A 19,423-nucleotide genomic window follows, 5' to 3' on the forward strand; every position below is an offset into this window, starting at 1 on the left:
ATACTGGAAGAAAGATCCACGTCAGGGGGCCCACACCCTGTCCACGAGGGTGGGGGCGCGCCCTACCCCCTGGGCGCGCCCCCTTCCTCATGGGCCCCCTGACGCTCCACTGACATCAACCTTGACTCCATATATTCACTTTCGGGGAGAGAAAAAATCAAAGACAAGCATTCATCATGTTTTACGATACGGAGCCGGCACCAAGCCCTAAACTCTCTCTGGAGGGCTGATCCGGAGTCCGTTCGGGGCTCTGGAGAGGGGAATCCATCACCATCGTCATCATCAACCTTCCTCCATCACCAATTTCATAATGCTCACCGCCGTGTGTGAGTAATTCCATCGTAGGCTTGCTGGACGGTGATGGGTTGGATGAGATTTATCATGTAATCGAGTTATTTTTGTTAGGGTTTGATCCCTAGTATCCACTATGTTCTAAGATTGATGTTGCTATGACTTTGCTATGCTTAATGCTTGTCACTAGGGTCCGAGTGCCATGATTTCAGATCTGAACCTATTATGTTTTCATCAATATATGAGAGTTCTTGATCCTATCTTGCAAGTCTATAGTCACCTATTATGTGTTATGATTCGTTAACCCCGAAGTGACAATAATCGGGACCACTACCGGTGATGACCGTAGTTTGAGGAGTTCATGTATTCACTATGTGTTAATGCTTTGGTCCGGTACTCTATTAAAAGGAGGCCTTAATATCCCTTAGTTTCCAATAGGACCCCGCTGCCATGGGAGGGTAGGAAAAAATATGTCATGCAAGTTCTTTTCCATAAGCATGTATGACTATATTCGGAATACATGCCTACATTACATTGATGAACTGGAGCTAGTTCTGTGTCACCCTATGTTATGACTATTACATGATCGATCACATCCAGCATAATTCTCCATCACCGATCCAATGCCTACGAGCTTTTCCATATATTGTTTTTCGCTTATTTACTTTTCCACTGCTACTGTCACAATCACTACAAAACCCAAAAAATACTACTTTTGCTACCGTTACCACTACTATCATATTACTTTGCTACTAAATACCTTGCTTCAGATATTAAGTTTCCAGGTGTGGTTGAATTGACAACTCAGCTGCTAATATTTGAGAATATTCTTTGGCTCCCCTTGTGTCGAATCAATAAATTTGGGTTGAATACTATACCCTCGAAAACTGTTGCGATCCCCTATACTTGTGGGTTATCAAGAACATTTTTTGGCGCCGTTGCCGGGCTGCATAGCTCTATTCTTTAAGTCACTTGGTATTTATATCTGCTGATCATTATGAAGAACTTGAAACATCAAAGAACCAAGATTTTTCCCTCAACTCCGAGGGGAGGTAAGGAACTGCCATCTAGCTCTGCACTTGATTCACCTTCTGTTTTGAGTAAGCTTGCGACACCTAAACCTGCTTCTGCTATTCATTCTGATATGTCACATGTTATTGATGATGCCACTTCTGCTATGCATGATACTTATGATGAAACTACTTCTATGCTTGATAATATTGTGCCACTAGGTGAATTTGTTGATGAACAACTTGCTAGGGCTAGAGAGAATGAAATTATTGAAACTGATAATATTCGTGAAAGTTATGATGAAGATTCTCCCCCTAGATATGAATTGCCTGTTGTGCCTGAGGGTTATGTTATGGATGAAGAAACTGCTAGAGACTTTCTTGCCTGCAATGATAGATCTGATCTTAAGAAATTATTAGCTAATCTTAAAGAAAAATCTCTGAATGCTAGAATGAAATATGATCCTGCTTATGCTACTTCACCTATCTTTATTACTGTTAAGGATTATGATTTCTCTGTCGATCCTGAGATAATTACTTTGGTTGAATCTGATCCTTTTTATAGCTATGAATCTAAAATTGTTGTGGCACATCTTACTAAATTAAATGATATAGCTACCCTGTTCACTAATGATGAGAAAACTCGCTACTATTATATCCTTAAATTATTTCCGTTCTCATTAAAGGGTGATGCTAAGATATGGTTTAATTCTCTTGATCCTGGTTATGTGCGTAGTCCCCAGGATATGATTTACTACTTCTCTGCTAAATATTTCCCCGCTCATAAGAAACAAGCTGCTTTAAGGGAAATATATAATTTTGTGCAAATTGAAGAAGAGAGTCTACCACAATCTTGGGGAGGCTTCTCCAATTACTTAATGCTTTTCCTGATCATCCTCTCAAGAAAAATGAAATACTTGATATCTTTTACAATGGACTAACCGATGCTTCCAGAGATTTCCTAGATAGTTCTGCTGTTTGTGTTTTCAGGGAAAGAATAGTTGATCAAGCTGAAAATTCTATTGAATAATATGTTGACCAATGAAAATAATTGGACACTTCCTGAACCAACTCCTAAGCCAACTCCGAAGAAAAGGGGTATTCTATTTATCAGTCATGAAGATATGCAAGAGGCAAAGAAATCTATGAAAGAAAAAGGTATAAAAGCTGAAGATGTTAAGAATTTACCTCCTATTGAAGAAATACATGGTCTTAATTCATCACCTATTGAAGAAACACACTGTCTTGATAACCCGACATAGGTAGTAAAGATAAATTCTCTCTATATATTTGATGAAGGTGATATTCCTCGTAGTAAGTCTGCTAGCCAATGCTTAGATGAGTTCGATAATTTTATTGTTAAACAAGAAAACTTCAATGCTTATGTTGGTAGACAATTGAAACATAATGCTTATACAATTGAACACTTGAGTGATTATATGGCCAGTGTTAAAGGTGAACTTAAACTTATTAGTAAACATGCTTCTATGGTTACCACTCAAGTAGAACAAGTACTTAAAGCTCATAATGATTTTCTTAATGAATTAAACAATAAGAAAAATGATAATGATGTTAGAGTTATGACTAGAGGAGGCAAAATGACTCAGGAGCCTTTGTCTCCTGAGGGCCATCCTAAGAGAATTGACCAAGATTCTCAGAGAAATAACGTTGATGCACCTAGTCCTTCTAAAAGGAAGAAAAAGAAAAATGATAGGACTTTGCATGCTTCTAGTGAACCTGTTGTTGACACACCTAAGAATCCCAATGATATTTCTATTTCTGATGCTGAAACACAATTTGGTAATGAACATGAACCTAGTGATAATGTTAATAATGATGTTCATGTTGATTCTCAACCTAGTAATGATAATGATGTAGAGATTGAACCTGTTATTGATCTTGATAACCCACAATCAAAGAATCAACGTTATGATAAGAGAGACTTTGTTTCTAGGAAGCACGGTAAAGAAAGAGAACCATGGGTTCAGAAACCCATGCCTTTTCCTCCTAAACCATCCAAGAAAAAGGATGAGGAGGATTTTGAGTGCTTTGCTGAAATGATTAGACCTATCTTTTTGCGTATGTGTTTGACTGATATGCTTAAAATGAATCCTTATGCTAAGTATATGAAAGATATTGTTACAAATAAGAGAAAGATACCGAAAGCTTAAATTTTCACCATGCTTGCTAATTACACTTTTAAGGGTGGAATACCAAAGAAACTTGGAGATCCAGGAGTACCAACTATACCATGCTCCATTAAAAGAAACTATGTTAAAACTGCTTTATGTGATCTTGGAGCCGGTGTTAGTGTTATGCCTCTCTATCTCTCTTTATATCATAGACTTGATTTGAATAAGTTGACACCTACTGAAATATGTTTGCAAATGGCTGACAAATCAACTGCTATACATGTCGGTATTTGTGAGGATGTGCCTGTTGTGGTTGCAAACGTTACTATCTTAACGGACTTTGTTATTCTTGATATTCCCGAGGACGATAGTATGTCTATCATTCTTGGAAGACCCTTTTTGAATACTGCAGGGACTGTTATTGATTGCACCAAAGGCAATGTCACTTTTCATGTTAATAGTAATGAGCATACGGTACACTTTCCGAGGAAACAACCTCAAGTCCACAGCATCAATTCTATTGGAAAAATTTCAACAATCACTATTGGAGGTTTTGAATTTCCTCTTTCTACTGTCAAGAAGAAATATGATATTCTTATTGTTGGGGATGTGCATATCCCTATTGAGGTAACCTAGTGTTATTCGAAAATTCTCCGGTTTCATGTTATTCGAAATGAGTTTGTTAACAAGACCTGGTCAACCTTGTTAGTGGATTCCTTTTGATGAGCATGAGATGGATGAATTTAGAAAACCCAACTCTCTGTACCCTCCTTTTACTTTCTGTTATTTATATTAAATAAAGAAAAATAGTATTTTCTGTCTGTTTTCTAAATTATCCATGAAAAAATACCCTGAAAATAAAAGTTTTCCAAATGCCCTGAAATTTAAATATGATTTTTTCTGGAATATTTGTGAATATCTGGCACTGAGAACACATCAGGGGGAGCAAGCACCTGGCCACGAGGGTCCAGGGTGCGCCCACCCCCCTGGGCGCGCCCCTGTCTCATGGGCCCATGGTGGCTCCCCTCCACTTATTCCAGCCACCACACACTCCTTCCTCCCAAAAAATCACCAACCAGCTCAAGCACGAGTTCTAGCTCATCTTGCTGCCATTTTCGATCTCCTAACTCAAAGCTCCATTCACAAAACTGCTTTGGGGGATTGTTCTTTGGTATGTGACTCTTCCAATGGTCCAATTAGTTTTTGTTCTAGTGATTTATTCATTGCAAATTTTTGCTGCTTAGGTGACCATGTTCTTGAGCTTGCATGTCAAATTTATATGGTCAAAAGTAGTTTTAATGCATGATATTGCCTCTAGGCACTTGTAGGAGTAGTTGCTATCAATATTGTTGAGTTTGGTTCACTTTTATTTCGAGTTACTAAAAATTTCAGAAATTTTTAGAAAAAGATGAAGAGATTTTTGAGGCGCTCATAGAGCCGAAGCTCGAAGGATAAGCAAAGTGAGGAGGATAAGAGACCCAAATACAATCTCCCTCGCACCACGGAAGTTCGGCCGTGTGAATGGCCTTGTGATGATTTCTTGAGAGCAGCCGGGATTTATGATGATTTTTATGAGTTGGCTGAGAATGCAGGCCTCTCCGCTTTCCTCCACGACCAACGCGAATAGTATCTCTTACTCACCAATATCTTTGTGCAAAAATTCCATTTCCATGCTAGGAGCTCACCCCCTTCGGTGGAATTTTATTTATATGATGAGCATAAGGAGATGTCACTTCATGATTTTTGTCGGGTTTGTTTGATCCCTTTTGAGGGCAGTGTAGAGGAAGCACATCGTGATGATGTGGAAGGGTTTACTGATACAATTGCTGTAGGGGAAACGAGGAAGGTTCCGATGGAAGAATTACTAGCATACATTTTCCTGTTTTACATTACTTTGCAATATTTGCTAGTAGATGCTTGATTCGTCGCGGAAACTGTGGCAACCTTAGTGCCCCTGATATTGTTATTTTGTGCCATGCCTTGTCCCGTGTAAATAGTTTTATTTCTTTTCTTGTTCTTTGGGGGTCGAGAGGAGAAGACCATAATGAAAATTGAGTGACTCTCTTATGCATTATTGTTGATCTAACAAAGAGCCCATATTACCTTGTCTTCTCTCTTGAATTGAATGCTTGCAGATTCCAGCTTAGACCAATGCACGTGCACTATTATTATTATTATCCACACTATTCGGTCATGCAAGTGAAAGGCAATAATTATGATTATATGATGAACTTATTGAGATAAGAAAAGCTGGTATGAACTCGACCTCTCTTGTTTTGTAAATATGATTACTTCATCATTCCTGATTCAGCCTATTATGAATAAACATGTTTGCAATGACAATTAGAGATTGTAGTTGCTTATGCCATGCTTAATTAGCTAGGAGCCTATAATGGTTTACCTTGCATGCCAACCTGCTATTAAAATGGTTGTGATGTGGTATGATAGGGTGGTATCCTCCTTTGAAAGATTCGAGTGGCTTGACTTGGCACATGTTCACGCATGTAGTTGAAACAAAATCAACATAGCATCCATGATATTTATGTTCATGGTGCATTATATCCTACTCATGCTTGCATTCGGTGGTGATTAATTTTAATGCATGTTCATGACTGTTGTCGCTCTCTAGCTGGTCGCTTCCTAGTCTTTTGCTAGCCTTCACTTGTACTAAGCGGGAATACTGCTTGTGCATCCAATTCCATAAACCCCAAAGTTGTTCCATATGAGTCCACCATACCTACCTATATACGGTATCTACCTGCCATTCCAAGTAAATTTGTATGTGCCAAACTCTAAACCTTCAAATAAACATTCTGTTTTGTATACTCAAATAGTTCATGTATCAACTAGGGTTGTCTGTATCTTCCATGCTAGGCGGGTTATTCTCAAGAGGAGTGGACTCCGCTCCTCACTCACGAGAAAATGGCTGGTCACTGGGATGCCCAGTCCCATGCTTTATGCAAATCAAATCAAAATAACCTAAAAAAACTCCCCCGGGACTCTTGTTAGTTGAAGGCACTCGTTGTTTCGAGCAAGCCATGGATTGATGCTTGTTGGTGGAGGGGGAGTATAAACTTTACCATTCCATTTGGGAACCGCCTATAATGTGTGTAGCATGGAAGATATCGAGATCTCTCAGTTGTTATGTTGACAATGAAAGTATACCGCTCAAAATATTATTCATATCTATTTCAAAACCAATCTCTGGCACCTCTACAAATCCCTTCTTCCCTCAGCGAAGGGCCTATCTATTTACGTTTATGTTGAGTCATCATCCTCTTATTAAAAAGCACCAGTTGGAGAGCACCGCTATCATTTGCATCCATTAATGTTAGTTTACATTGAGTATGACTTGACTAGATCTCTTTTACCATGAATTACAATGTCTAGTCAGTCCTTGTCAGGACCCCGATTCCAAGTCACACCGATCTAGCCTGTAACACCTCATATCACATTGCGGCCTCACGCACGGTATTCCCACGTGTGTCGCCTTACCATGGCCCGGGACTGTTTGTGCCTTTTGGCTCACGTATATGATAGTGTCGCTAGCATCCATATGATAGAGAACCCGGGCCGACATGGCTAGTCGTGAACCCAAAGCGGCACTAACCTATGGGGACAGGCATACATGAATCACATCGAGCATGTTGGTCAGCAGTGTGTGAATCCGGGCTGTAGCACTGGGCTAACAGGACTCCGGGAACCCGGGTTGTAGCAGGCTAGGCAGGACTCCGGATGTCACCGTGTGACATTTCCCCGAAGGGACAGACACAGGAACCAAGTGAAACACATACCGGCTAGTCAAGTGTCCTGAGCAGTAGTGTTGGGCTAGCAGGACTCCGGTGAACCGGGCTGTAGCGGACTACTATGGCTCATGGAAGCACTAGACTACATTTCCCCATAAGAGAGGCTGCCAAGGATAAACAACTAGATTCTCGGATTGTCACGCCCTCGATGCGGCTATATCTCCCACGTGTCAAAGCACGACTTAGAGGCATAACCGCATTGAAAGCAATGTCGCAAGTGAGGTAATCTTCACACAACCCATGTAATACATAAGGGAAAGAGATACATAGTTGGCTTACAATCGCCACTTCACACAATTGCATGAATAAAGCATTACATCATCCAAATACAATCAGGGCCCGACTACGGAGCCAAAATAAAAGAAGATTACCCCAAATGCTACACAGATCCCCGATCGACCCCAACTGGGCTCCACTACTGATCAACTAGAACGAAACAACACAAAGGATAAGATCTTCAAAGAGCTCCTCCTTGAGCTCGGTTGCGTCACCTGGAATGGCATCATCGGCACTTGCAAGCTGGTTTTGGAAGTATCTGTGAGTCACGGGGACTTAGCAATCTCACACCCTCGCGATCAAGACTATTTAAGCTTATGGGTAAGGTAAAAGGTATGAGGAGGAGTTGCAGCAAGCGGCTAGCATATATGGTGGCTAACATACGCAAATGAGAGCGAGAAGAGAAGGCAAAGCACGATCGAGAAACTATGATCAAGAAGTGATCCTAGAACAGCCTACGTCAAGCATAACTCCAACACCGTGTTCACTTCCCAGACCCCGCCAAGAAGAGACCATCACGGTAACACACACGGTTGATGTATTTTAATTAAGGTCAACTTCAGGTTTTCTACAACTGGACATTAACAAATTCCCATTTGCCCATAACCGCGGGCACGGCTTTCGAAAGTTCAAATCCCTGCAGGGGTGTCCCAACTTAGCCCATGACAAGCTCTCACGGTCAAAGAAGGATATTCCTTCTAGCGGGAAGACACGATCAGACTCGGAATACCGGTTACAAGACATTTCGACAGGTAAAACAAGACCAGCAAAGCCGCCCGATACACCGACAAATCCCGATAGGAGCTGCACATATCTCGTTCTCAGGGCACACCGGATAGGTTAAGCTACGAGTAAAACCAACCCTCGAGTTGCCCCGAGGTGGCCCCGCAGGCTGCCCGTTTCGGACCAACACTCAGAGGAGCACTGGCCCGGGGGGGATTAAAATAAAGATGACCCTCGGGCTCGCGAAAACCCAAGGGAAGGTTATAGGTTGTTAGTGCAAATGGTAAAACCAAGGTTGGGCCTTGCTGGAGGAGTTTTATTCAAGGCGAACTGTCAAGGGGTTCCCATTATCACCCAACCGCGTAAGGAACGCAAAATTCGGGAACATAACACCGATATGACGGAAACTAGGGCGGCAAGAGTGGAACAAAACACCAGGCATAAGGCCGAGCCTTCCACCCTTTACCAAGTATATAGATGCATTAATTAAATAAGATATATTGTGATATCCCAACAAGTAAACATGTTCCAAACAAGGAACAACATCTCCATGTTCCAACAAGGAACAAACTTCAATCTTCACCTGCAACTAACAACGCTATAAGAGGGGCTGAGCAAAGCGGTAACATAGCCAAACAACGGTTTGCTAGGACAAGGTGGGTTAGAGGCTTGGCTCAACAATATGGGAGGCATGATAAGCAAGTGGTAGGTATCGCAGCATAGGCATAGCAAAAGAGCGAGCAACTAGCAAGCAAAGATAGAAGTGATTTCGAGGGTATGGTCATCTTGCCTGAAATCCCGCAAGGAAGAAGAACGAGTCCATGAGGAAGACAAACGGGCGTAGTCGAATGGGTCCTCACAATCACGACATTACCGGAACCAACCCGAAGAAGCAACACCAGAAAGAAGCACACAACATAGTGAACAACCACCACATAAGCATGGCATGATGCACAAACAATTATGATGTATGTCCGGTTTAATGAAGCATGGCATGGCAAAGTGCACAAACAATCCTACAAATTAAATGGATCTCAATATGCAACAAGTTGCATATTGACGAAACACCACATGACTTATTTAGTTCTCTCTCGTTTATGTACCCAACAAGATTAAATGTTGTTAGCATCGCAAGAGGGTGAAGCAAATGAAAACTACCTATCTAGTCAAGTTTAAATGAGGCCGAAAACAACGAACAAGAATTCCGAAAAATCCTCATATGCATATATTAGGTTTGGTACTGTTCTGCCCTAAACATAATTTTAGAGTTGTTAAACATGCAAAGTAAAGCCATCATGATAATCTAGGCAAAATTCTACCCCATTTACATATAAAGGTTATTAAGTTCGGAGCTACGGTTAAATAGTTATGAATTAAAGCATTTAAGCATGACATAGGAGCAAATTTAAACAAACAGCATTTTAAACATTTTGAACATGGATGAAAATGACATATTATGAAACTACACAAAATTCTAGGCATTTTACATATATAAGTTGTTTTAATCCGATGCACGGTTGTGGAGATATTAAATGCATGAAGTTTAGGGGCTTTTCTGTAAAACTATAATCTCTGGAAAAAATGATTAAATTCGTCCAGGAAAAAAAACACGTCCATGGGCTGAAACTACCTAGCCCAACAAACACAGGATAGGGGTTGGGCGCTGCTCACATGGCCAAGGCCCGTTCGGTGGAAAAGAGGCCTGGCAAGGGGCTCCTCGGCCTTGGATGGATCTGGCCCATGGCGGGGCCTACGAGCGGAGCAAGCAGCTCCTGCTCGTTGTCCTCGTGCCTCCGCACAAGCAGGGAGGAGGACGCAACAGTGGCAGCGGACGATGGTGGCTCGCCGACGGGGAGGCGCGGAGGAGGACCTGGAACGGGCGAAGAAGGCCGGGATCCGCCAGATCTGGTGATGTGGGGGTCGCTGGAGCTTCTAGGGCGGCGACGGGACAATCCTGTGGGAGAGAGAGAGAGGAAGCTCATGAGGGTGAGGGAGCAGAGAGGAATCAAGGGCGGAACGGCGGCGCTGATGACCCGGGGCGGCAGCAGATGGCAGGGAAGAAGGACGAGGAGAGTGCGGGTCGCCTGATCCGAGGTGGTCGCCGGCAGCGACTCCGGCGAGCCAGTAAGAAGGACTGGATGGCGTGGTCGAGGTCAAGGGGCTCGTCCCCTCGATCCAATCGAGAGCGAGAGAGCAGAGAGTGCGGGCCAGCGACCGTACAGGCCTGGGCGATGCTGGTTGGCTCGGTGGGTGGATCGGGAAGGCAGGGGCTTCGGCTTTGCACTGGTTGGGCGGGCACAGAAATGGAGACGGTGGTTGGATTGGGTGGAGATGGATCCCGAGGTGGGAGACGCTGGCGGCGGGGATTGGACAGGGAGGATCCCTAGAAAATAGGGTTTTGTCCAGATTTAGACTAGGGATTATATATAAGGAAAGAGGGAGAGTTTAGGGGCTAATCCGTCCTTGTAATTAAAATCGAGCGGTCGAGAAAAATACACTAGGAAGTCCAAAAAAAGAAAACGGTGATATTTTGTAGATGTTTGGGGATGATCCGGACCCAACGGTGACGACTCCCCGGGTCGGGTTCGGGACAACTTCTGCTCGCGCGCGAGGGGTTCGATGCACTGAGCAGAGAGGGGTAGGATGGTCTAGGTGGACTGTGGAGAGCGGGTTGGTCTGATAGAAGAGGGCAGAGAAGCAGCCCGGCACGGTTTTCGGACACCGAAAGTGTCCGATGTTTTGACCGACTATAATGCCGCTATAGTTATCCGTTGGGGCGTCAAACAGACTCCAAATGCGATGAAACTCGACAGGTGGTCTATCTACACTATATTAAGACCACACGTCAACTCTCATCCCATTCTGAGAACATTTTCCGGCCACTTATAAAATACTATTTCGGACATGCCGCGGGCGCGTGCAAGTGTGTCTGGCCTCAGAACGGACAACGGAGAGAACAAGGAGGCCGGGACGGATGCAAGTTTTGAAAACATGATGATGCAATGCACATGATGACATGATAAGATGCAACACGCAAGCAAATGACATGGCAATAACAGCGAACAACTGGAGGACACCTGGCACATCGGTCTCGGGGCGTCACACGGATCCCACACATACCAAGCATTTCAATCATACACACAATATGCTCGATATGTGTAAATACAACATGGCATCACAACAAAACTCTACAACTCAAAGTACTTTATTTAAAGGCTCCGGAGAGCCATACATAAAATGTTCATACAGGTAGGGGTGACATGACCCGACACTCAAGTCATACAAGCATACAAGCACATGTGGAAGCAAACTAGTCTGAGTACAGACACTAGAAAGAAAGAAGGCTTGACGAAGCCTATCTATCTACATAGGGCCCTCCATGGCCAGAATCACCACCTGGGTGGCAAGTCACTCATCGACGTCGAGGTCTACGTAAAACCCGTCGGAGGGGGCGGTGTTGTCATCTAAAATAGTAATTAAAGCAACATGAGTACAAAGGTACTCAGCAAGTCTTACAACAGATCCTACTATACATGCTCATTCTCAAGAAGGTGGTGGAGTTATTGCAGCAAGCCAGCTTTGACTCTTGGCTAAGCTATCCTACGAGACACCACTTGTAAAGTAGTTTTCGCACACGAGTCCACTAAACACCAACACAATACTCCACCGTGGATCCTCCCTCGTCATCCTACGAGAGAGCCATCCTCGGTACTCACACTTATCTTGAGTCTTTTAGTAGTAACCATTAACTTGTCTATGAACTGTATAGGCAACCAAGTAGTCCTTTACCGCAGACGCGGCTATTCGAATAGATGATGTTAACCCTGCAGGGGTGTACTTCTTCATACACGCTCTCACCACTTATCTTTGTTTACAAGACATGTACTCGGCAACCTTCAAGCGGAAGCCCAACGAGGGTGTCGGCCACGGCCTACCTAAACACTCAAGTCTCTAGTCCAGGTTTATCGCCTATCCAGGTTCCATCCGCAGGGAGTCCGGCCAAGGTTTCCACATACGGCCCCGAACGATGTGTACAGGGTCCCGAGACGCCAAACGGGCGCCCGGCATACCCGGCCACGGTGTATCTACTGCATCATAGCCCACCCCTAGGGCCAGCGCTACGCACGGCCGCCAACACATAACCTATAAACACCAGAAACTAATTGCAACTCCTGGACAGAGAACTAGGGTGGTTAAGAAGCTGAGAGGGTCCATTGGTTTCGGGCCCAATGTATGGTAGTAACTAATTCTTGAATCACACATACAGATCTCAGTTCTTAAGGACGTCCTCAATGAAACAACCCACCATGTACTCCTACATGGCCTCTCATCGATACCTTTACCAAATCATGTTCCACACATCCCTCACATTACCGACGTAATCATTTCACTCTAGCCCATCACCTAGTGAACCATACCTGACACAACTCTAAGCATAGCAGTGTTGGGTTATGTAGTAATTTAAAATTTTTCCTACGCACACGCAAGATCATGGTGATGCATAGCAACGAGGGGAGAGTATGATCTACGTACCCTTGTAGATCGCAACGGAAGCGTTGACACAACGTTGAGGAAGTAGTCGTACGTCTTCTTCCCGATCCGACCGATCCAAGCACCGTTACTCCGGCACCTCCGAGTTCTTAGCACACGTTCAGCTCGATGACGATCCTTGGGCTCCGATCCAGCAAAGCGTCGAGGAAGAGTTCCGTCAGCATGACGGCGTGGTGATGATCTTGATGTACTACCGACGCAGGGCTTCGCCTAAGCACTACAACGATATGATCGAGGTGGAATATGGTGGCAGGGGGCACCGCACACGGCTAAGGAACGATCTCAATGATCAACTTGTGTGTCTAGAGGTGTCCCCTGCCTCCGTATATAAAGGAGCCAAGGGGAGGGGTGCGGCCAGCCCTATGGAGGCGCAGGAGGAGTCCTACTCCTACCGGGAGTAGGACTCCCCTCCCAATCCTATTCCAAATAGGACTCCCAAGGGGGAAAGAGAGAGAGATGTGGCCGGCCACCTCTCCTAGTCCTAATAGGACTAGGAGAAGGGGGGAGGCGTGCAGCCCATGGGGCAGCCCTTTCACCTTTCCACCAAGGCCCATGTTGGCCCATTTGGCTCCCGGGGGGTTCCGGTAACCCTCCCGGTATTCCGGTAAAATCCCGATTTCACCCGGAACACTTCCGATGTCCAAACATAGGCTTCCAATATATCAATCTTTACGTCTCGACCATTTCGAGACTCCTCGTCATGTCCGTGATCACATCCGGGACTCCGAACAACCTTCGGTACATCAAAATGCATAAACTCATAATAACTGTCATCGTAACGTTAAGCGTGCGGACCCTACGGTTCGAGAACAATGTAGACATGACCGAGACACGTCTCCAGTCAATAACCAATAGCGGGACCTGGATGCCCATATTGATTCCTACATATTCTACAAAGATATTTATCGGTCAGACCGCATAACAACATACGTTGTTCCCTTTGTCATCGGTATGTTACTTGCCCGAGATTCGATCGTCGGTATCCAATACCTAGTTCAATCTCGTTACCGGCAAGTCTCTTTACTCGTTCCGTAATACATCATCCCACAACTAACTCATTAGTTGCAATGCTTGCAAGGCTTAAGTGATGTGCATTACCGAGAGGGCCCAGAGATACCTCTCCGACGATCGGAGTGACAAATCCTAATCTCGAAATACGCCAACCCAACATCTACCTTTGGAGCCACCTGTAGTACTCCTTTATAATCACCCAGTTACGTTGTGACGTTTGGTAGTACCCAAAGTGTTCCTCCGGTAAACGGGAGTTGCATAATCTCATAGTCATAGGAACATGTATAAGTCATGAAGAAAGCAATAGCAACATACTAAACGATCGGGTGCTAAGCTAATGGAATGGGTCATGTCAATCAGATCATTCAACTAATGATGTGACCTCGTTAATCAAATAACAACTCTTTGTTCATGGTTAGGAAACATAACCATCTTTGATTAACGAGCTAGTATAGTAGAGGCATACTAGTGACAATCTGTTTGTCTATGTATTCACACATGTATTATGTTTCCGGTTAATACAATTCTAGCATGAATAATAAACTTTTATCATGATGTAAGGAAATAAATAATAACTTTATTATTGCCTCTAGGGCATATTTCCTTCAGTCTCCCACTTGCACTAGAGTCAATAATCTAGATCACATCACCATGTGATTAACATCGATAGTTCACATCATCATGTGATTAACACCCATAGTTCACATCGCCATGTGACCAACACCCAAAGGGTTTACCAGATTCAGTAATCTAGTTCACATCGCTATGTGATTAACACCCAAAGAGTACTAAGGTGTGATCATGTTTTGCTTGTGAGATAATTTTAGTCAACGGGTCTGTCACATTCAGATCCGTAAGTATTTTGCAAGTTCTATGTCTACAATGCTCTACACGGAGGTACTCTAGCTAATTGCTCCCACTTTCAATATGTATCCAGATTGAGACTTTAGATTCATCTGGATCAGTGTCAAAAACTTGCATCGACGTAACCCTTTAGGACGAACCTTTTTGTCACGTCCATAATCGAGAAACATATCCTTATTTCACTAAGGATAATTCTGACCGCTGTCCAGTGATCTACTCCTAGATCACTATTGTACTCCCTTGCCAAATCAATGCAGGGTATACAATAGATCTGGTATACAGCATGGCATACTTTATAGAACCTATGGCCAAGGCATAGGGAATGACTTTCATTCTCTTTCTATCTTCTACCGTGGTCGGGCTTTGAGTCTTACTCAACTTCACACCTTGTAACACAGGCAAGAACTCTTTCTTTGACTGCTCCATTTTGAACTACTTCAAAATCTTGTCAAGGTATGTACTCATTGAAAAAACTTATCAAGCGTCTTGATCTATCTCTATAGATCTTGAAGCTCAATATGTAAGCAGCTTCACCGAAGTCTTTCTTTGAAAAACTCCTTTCAAACACTCCTTTATGCTTTACAGAATAATTCTACATTATTTCCGATCAACAATATGTCATTCACATATACTTATCAGAAATGTTGTAGTGCTCCCACTCACTTTCTTGTAAATACAGGCTTCATCGCAAGTCTGTATAAAACTATATGCTTTGATCAACTTATCAAAGCGTATATTCCAACTCCGAGATGCTTGCACCAGTCCATAGATGGATCGCTGGAGCTTGCATATTTTGTTAGCACCTTTCGGATTGACAAAACCTTCTGTTGCATCATATACAACTTCTTCTTCCAGAAATCCATTCAGGAATGCAGTTTTGACATCCATCTGCCAAATTTCATAATCATAAAATGCGGCAATTGCTAACATGATTCGGACAGACTTAAGCATCGCTACGGGTGAGAAAGTCTCATCGTAGTCAGTCCCTTGAACTTGTCGAAAACCTTTTGCGACAAGTCGAGCTTTGTAGACAGTAACATTACCATCAGCGTCAGTCTTCTTCTTAAAGATCCATTTATTCTCAATTGCTTGCCGATCATCGGGCAAGTCAACCAAAGTCCATACTTTGTTCTCATACATGGATCCCATCTCAGATTTCATGGCTTCAAGCCACTTTGCGGAATCTGGGCTCACCATCGCTTCTTCATAGTTCGTAGGTTCATCATGATCTAGTAGCATGACTTCCAGAACAGGATTACCGTACCACTCTGGTGCGGATCTTACTCTGGTTGATCTACGAGGTTCAATAGTATCTTGATCTGAAGTTTCATGATCATTATCATTAGTTTCCTCACTAACTGGTGTAGGTGTCACTGAAACAGTTTTCTGTGATGTACTACTTTCCAGTAAGGGAGCAGGTACTGTTACCTCGTCAAGTTCTACTTTCTTCCCACTCACTTCTTTCGAGAGAAACTCCTTCTCTAGAAAGTTTCCGAATTTAGCAACAAAAGTCTTGCCTTCGGATCTGTGATAGAAGGTGTATCCAATAGTTTCCTTTGGATATCCTATGAAGACGCACTTCTCCGATTTGAGTTTGAGCTTATCAGGATGAAACTTTTTCATATAAGCATCGCAACCCCAAACTTTAAGAAACGACAGCTTAGGTTTCTTGCCAAACCATAGTTCACATGGTGTCGTCTCAACGAATTTAGATGGTGCCCTATTTAACGTGAATGCAGCTGTCTCTAATGCATTACCCCAAAACGATAGTGGTAGATCGGTAAGAGACATCATAGATTGCACTATATCCAATAAAGTACGGTTATGATGTTCGGACACACCATTATGCTGTGGTGTTCCAGGTGGCGTGAGTATTGAAACTATTTCACATTGTTTTTACTGAAGGCCAAACTCGTAACTCAAATACTCTTCTTCACGATCAGATCGTAGAAACTTTATTTTCTTGTTACGATGATTTTCCACTTCACTCTGAAATTCTTCGAACTGTTCAAATGTTTCAGACTTATGTTTCATCAAGTAGATATCCCCATATCTGCTCAAATCATCTTGTGAAGGTCAGAAAATAATGATACCTGCTGTAAGCCTTAATATTCATCGGACCACATACACCAGTATGTATGATTTCCAACAAATCTGTTGCTTGCTTCATTGTTCCGGAGAACGGTGTTTTAGTCATCTTGCACATAAGGCATGGTTCGCAAGCATCAAGTGATTCATAATCAAGTGATTCCAAAATCCCATCAGCATGGAGTTTCTTCATGCGCTTTACACCAATATGACCTAAACGGCAGTGCCACAAATAAGTTGCACTATCATTATTAACTTTGCATCTTTTGGTTTCAATATTATGATTATGTGTATCACTACGATCGAGATCCAACGAACTATTTTCATTGGGTGTGTAACCATATAAGGTTTTATTCATATAAACAGAACAACAATTTGTTCTCTTACTTAAATGAATAACCGTATTACAATAAACATGATCAAATCATATTCATGCTCAACGCAAACACCAAATAACACTTATTTAGGTTCAACACTAATCCCGAATTTATAGGGAGTGTGCGATGATGATCATATCAATCTTGGAACTACTTCCAACACACATCGTCACTTCACCCTTAACTAGTCTCTGTTCATTCTACAACTCCCGTTTCGAGTTACTACTCTTAGCAACTGAACTAGCATCAAATACTAAGGGGTTGCTATAAACACTAGTAAAGTACACATCAATAACATGTATATCAAATATACTTATGTTCACTTTGCCATCCTTCTTATCCACCAATCACTTGGGGTAGTTCCGCTTCCAGTGATCAGTCCCTTTGCAGTATAAGCACTCAGTCTCAGGCTTAGGATCAGACTTGGGCTTCTTCACTTGAGCAGCAACTTGCTTGCCGTTCTTCTTGAAGTTCCCCTTCTTCCCTTTGCCCTTTTCTTGAAACTAGTGGTCTTGTCAACCATCAACACTTGATGTTTTTCTTGATTTCTACCTTCATTGATTTCAGCATCACGAAGAGCTTGGGAATTACTTTTGTCATCCCTTGCATATTATAGTTCATCACAAAGTTCTGCTAACTTGGTGATGGTGACTAGAGAACTCTGTCAATCACTATCTTATCTGGAAGATTAACTCCCACTTGATTCAAGCGATTGTAGTACTCAGACAATCTGGGCACATGCTCACTAGTTGAGCGATTCTCCTCCATCTTTTAGCTATAGAACTTGTTGGAGACTTCATATCTCTCAACTCGGGTATTTGCTTGAAATATTAACTTCAACTCCTGGAACATCTCATATGGTCCATGACGTTCAAAACGTCTTTGAAGTCCCGATTCTAAGCCATTAAGCATGGTGCACTAAACTATCAAGTAGTCATCATATTGAGCCAGCCAAACGTTCATAACGTCTACATCTGCTCCTGCAATAGGCCCGTCACCTAGCGGTGCATCAAGGACATAATTCTTCTGTGCAGCAATGAGGATAAACCTCAGATCACGGATCCAATCCGCATCATTGCTACTAACATCTTTCAACACAATTTTCTCTAGGATCATATCAAAATAAACATAGGGAAGCAACAACGCGAGCTATTGATCTACAACATAATTTGCAAAATACTACCAGGACTAAGTTCATGATAAATTTAAGTTCAATTAATCATATTACTTAAGAACTCCCACTTAGATAGATATCCCTCTAATCCTCTAAGTGATCACGTGATCCAAATCAACTAAACCATAACCGATCATCACGTGAGATGGAGTAGTTTTCAATGGTGAACATCGTTATGTTGATCATATCTACTATATGATTCACGCTCGACCTTTCGGTCTCCGTGTTCCGAGGCCATATCTGTATATGCTTGGCTCGTCAAGTATAACCTGAGTATTCCGCGTGTGCAACTGTTTTGCACCCATTGTATTTGAACGTAGAACCTATCACACCTAATCATCACGTGGTGTCTCAGCACAAAGAACTTTCGCAACGGTGCATACTCAGGGAGAACACTTCTTGATAATTTAGTGAGAGATCATCTTATAATGCTACCGTCAATCAAAGCAAGATAAGATGCATAAAAGATAAACATCACATGTAATCAATATATGTGACATGATATGGCCATCATCATCTTGCTTCTTTGATCTCCATCTCCAAAGTACTGTCATGATCTATATCGTCACTGGCATGACACCATGATCTCCATCATCTTGATATATATCAATGTGTCATCGCGTGGTCGTCTCGCCAACAATTGCTCTTGCAACTATTGCTATCGCATAGCGATAAAGTAAAGCAATTATTGGACGCTTGCATCTTATGCAATAGAGAGACAACCATAAGGATTTTGCCAGTTGCTGATAACTTCAACAAAACATGATCATCTCATACAACATCTCATCATGTCTTGACCATATCACATCACAACATGCCCCCTGCAAAAACAAGTTAGACGTCCTCTACTTTGTTGTTGCAAGTTTTACGTGGCTGCTACGGGCTTAAGCAAGAACCAATCTCACCTACGCATCAAAACCACAACGATAGTTTGTCAAATAGACTCCGTTTTAACCTTCTCAAGGACCGGGCATAGCCACACTCGGTTCAAGTAAAGTTGGTGAGACAGTCTCCCGCAAGCCATCTATGTGCAAAGCACGTCGAGGGAACCGGTCTCGCGTAAGCGTACGCGTAAGGTTGGTCCGGGTCGTCTCGTCCAACAATACCGCCGAACCAAAGT

Source organism: Triticum dicoccoides, chromosome 5A, assembly GCF_002162155.2.
Source record: "Triticum dicoccoides isolate Atlit2015 ecotype Zavitan chromosome 5A, WEW_v2.0, whole genome shotgun sequence".
Lineage (NCBI taxonomy): Eukaryota > Viridiplantae > Streptophyta > Magnoliopsida > Poales > Poaceae > Triticum > Triticum dicoccoides.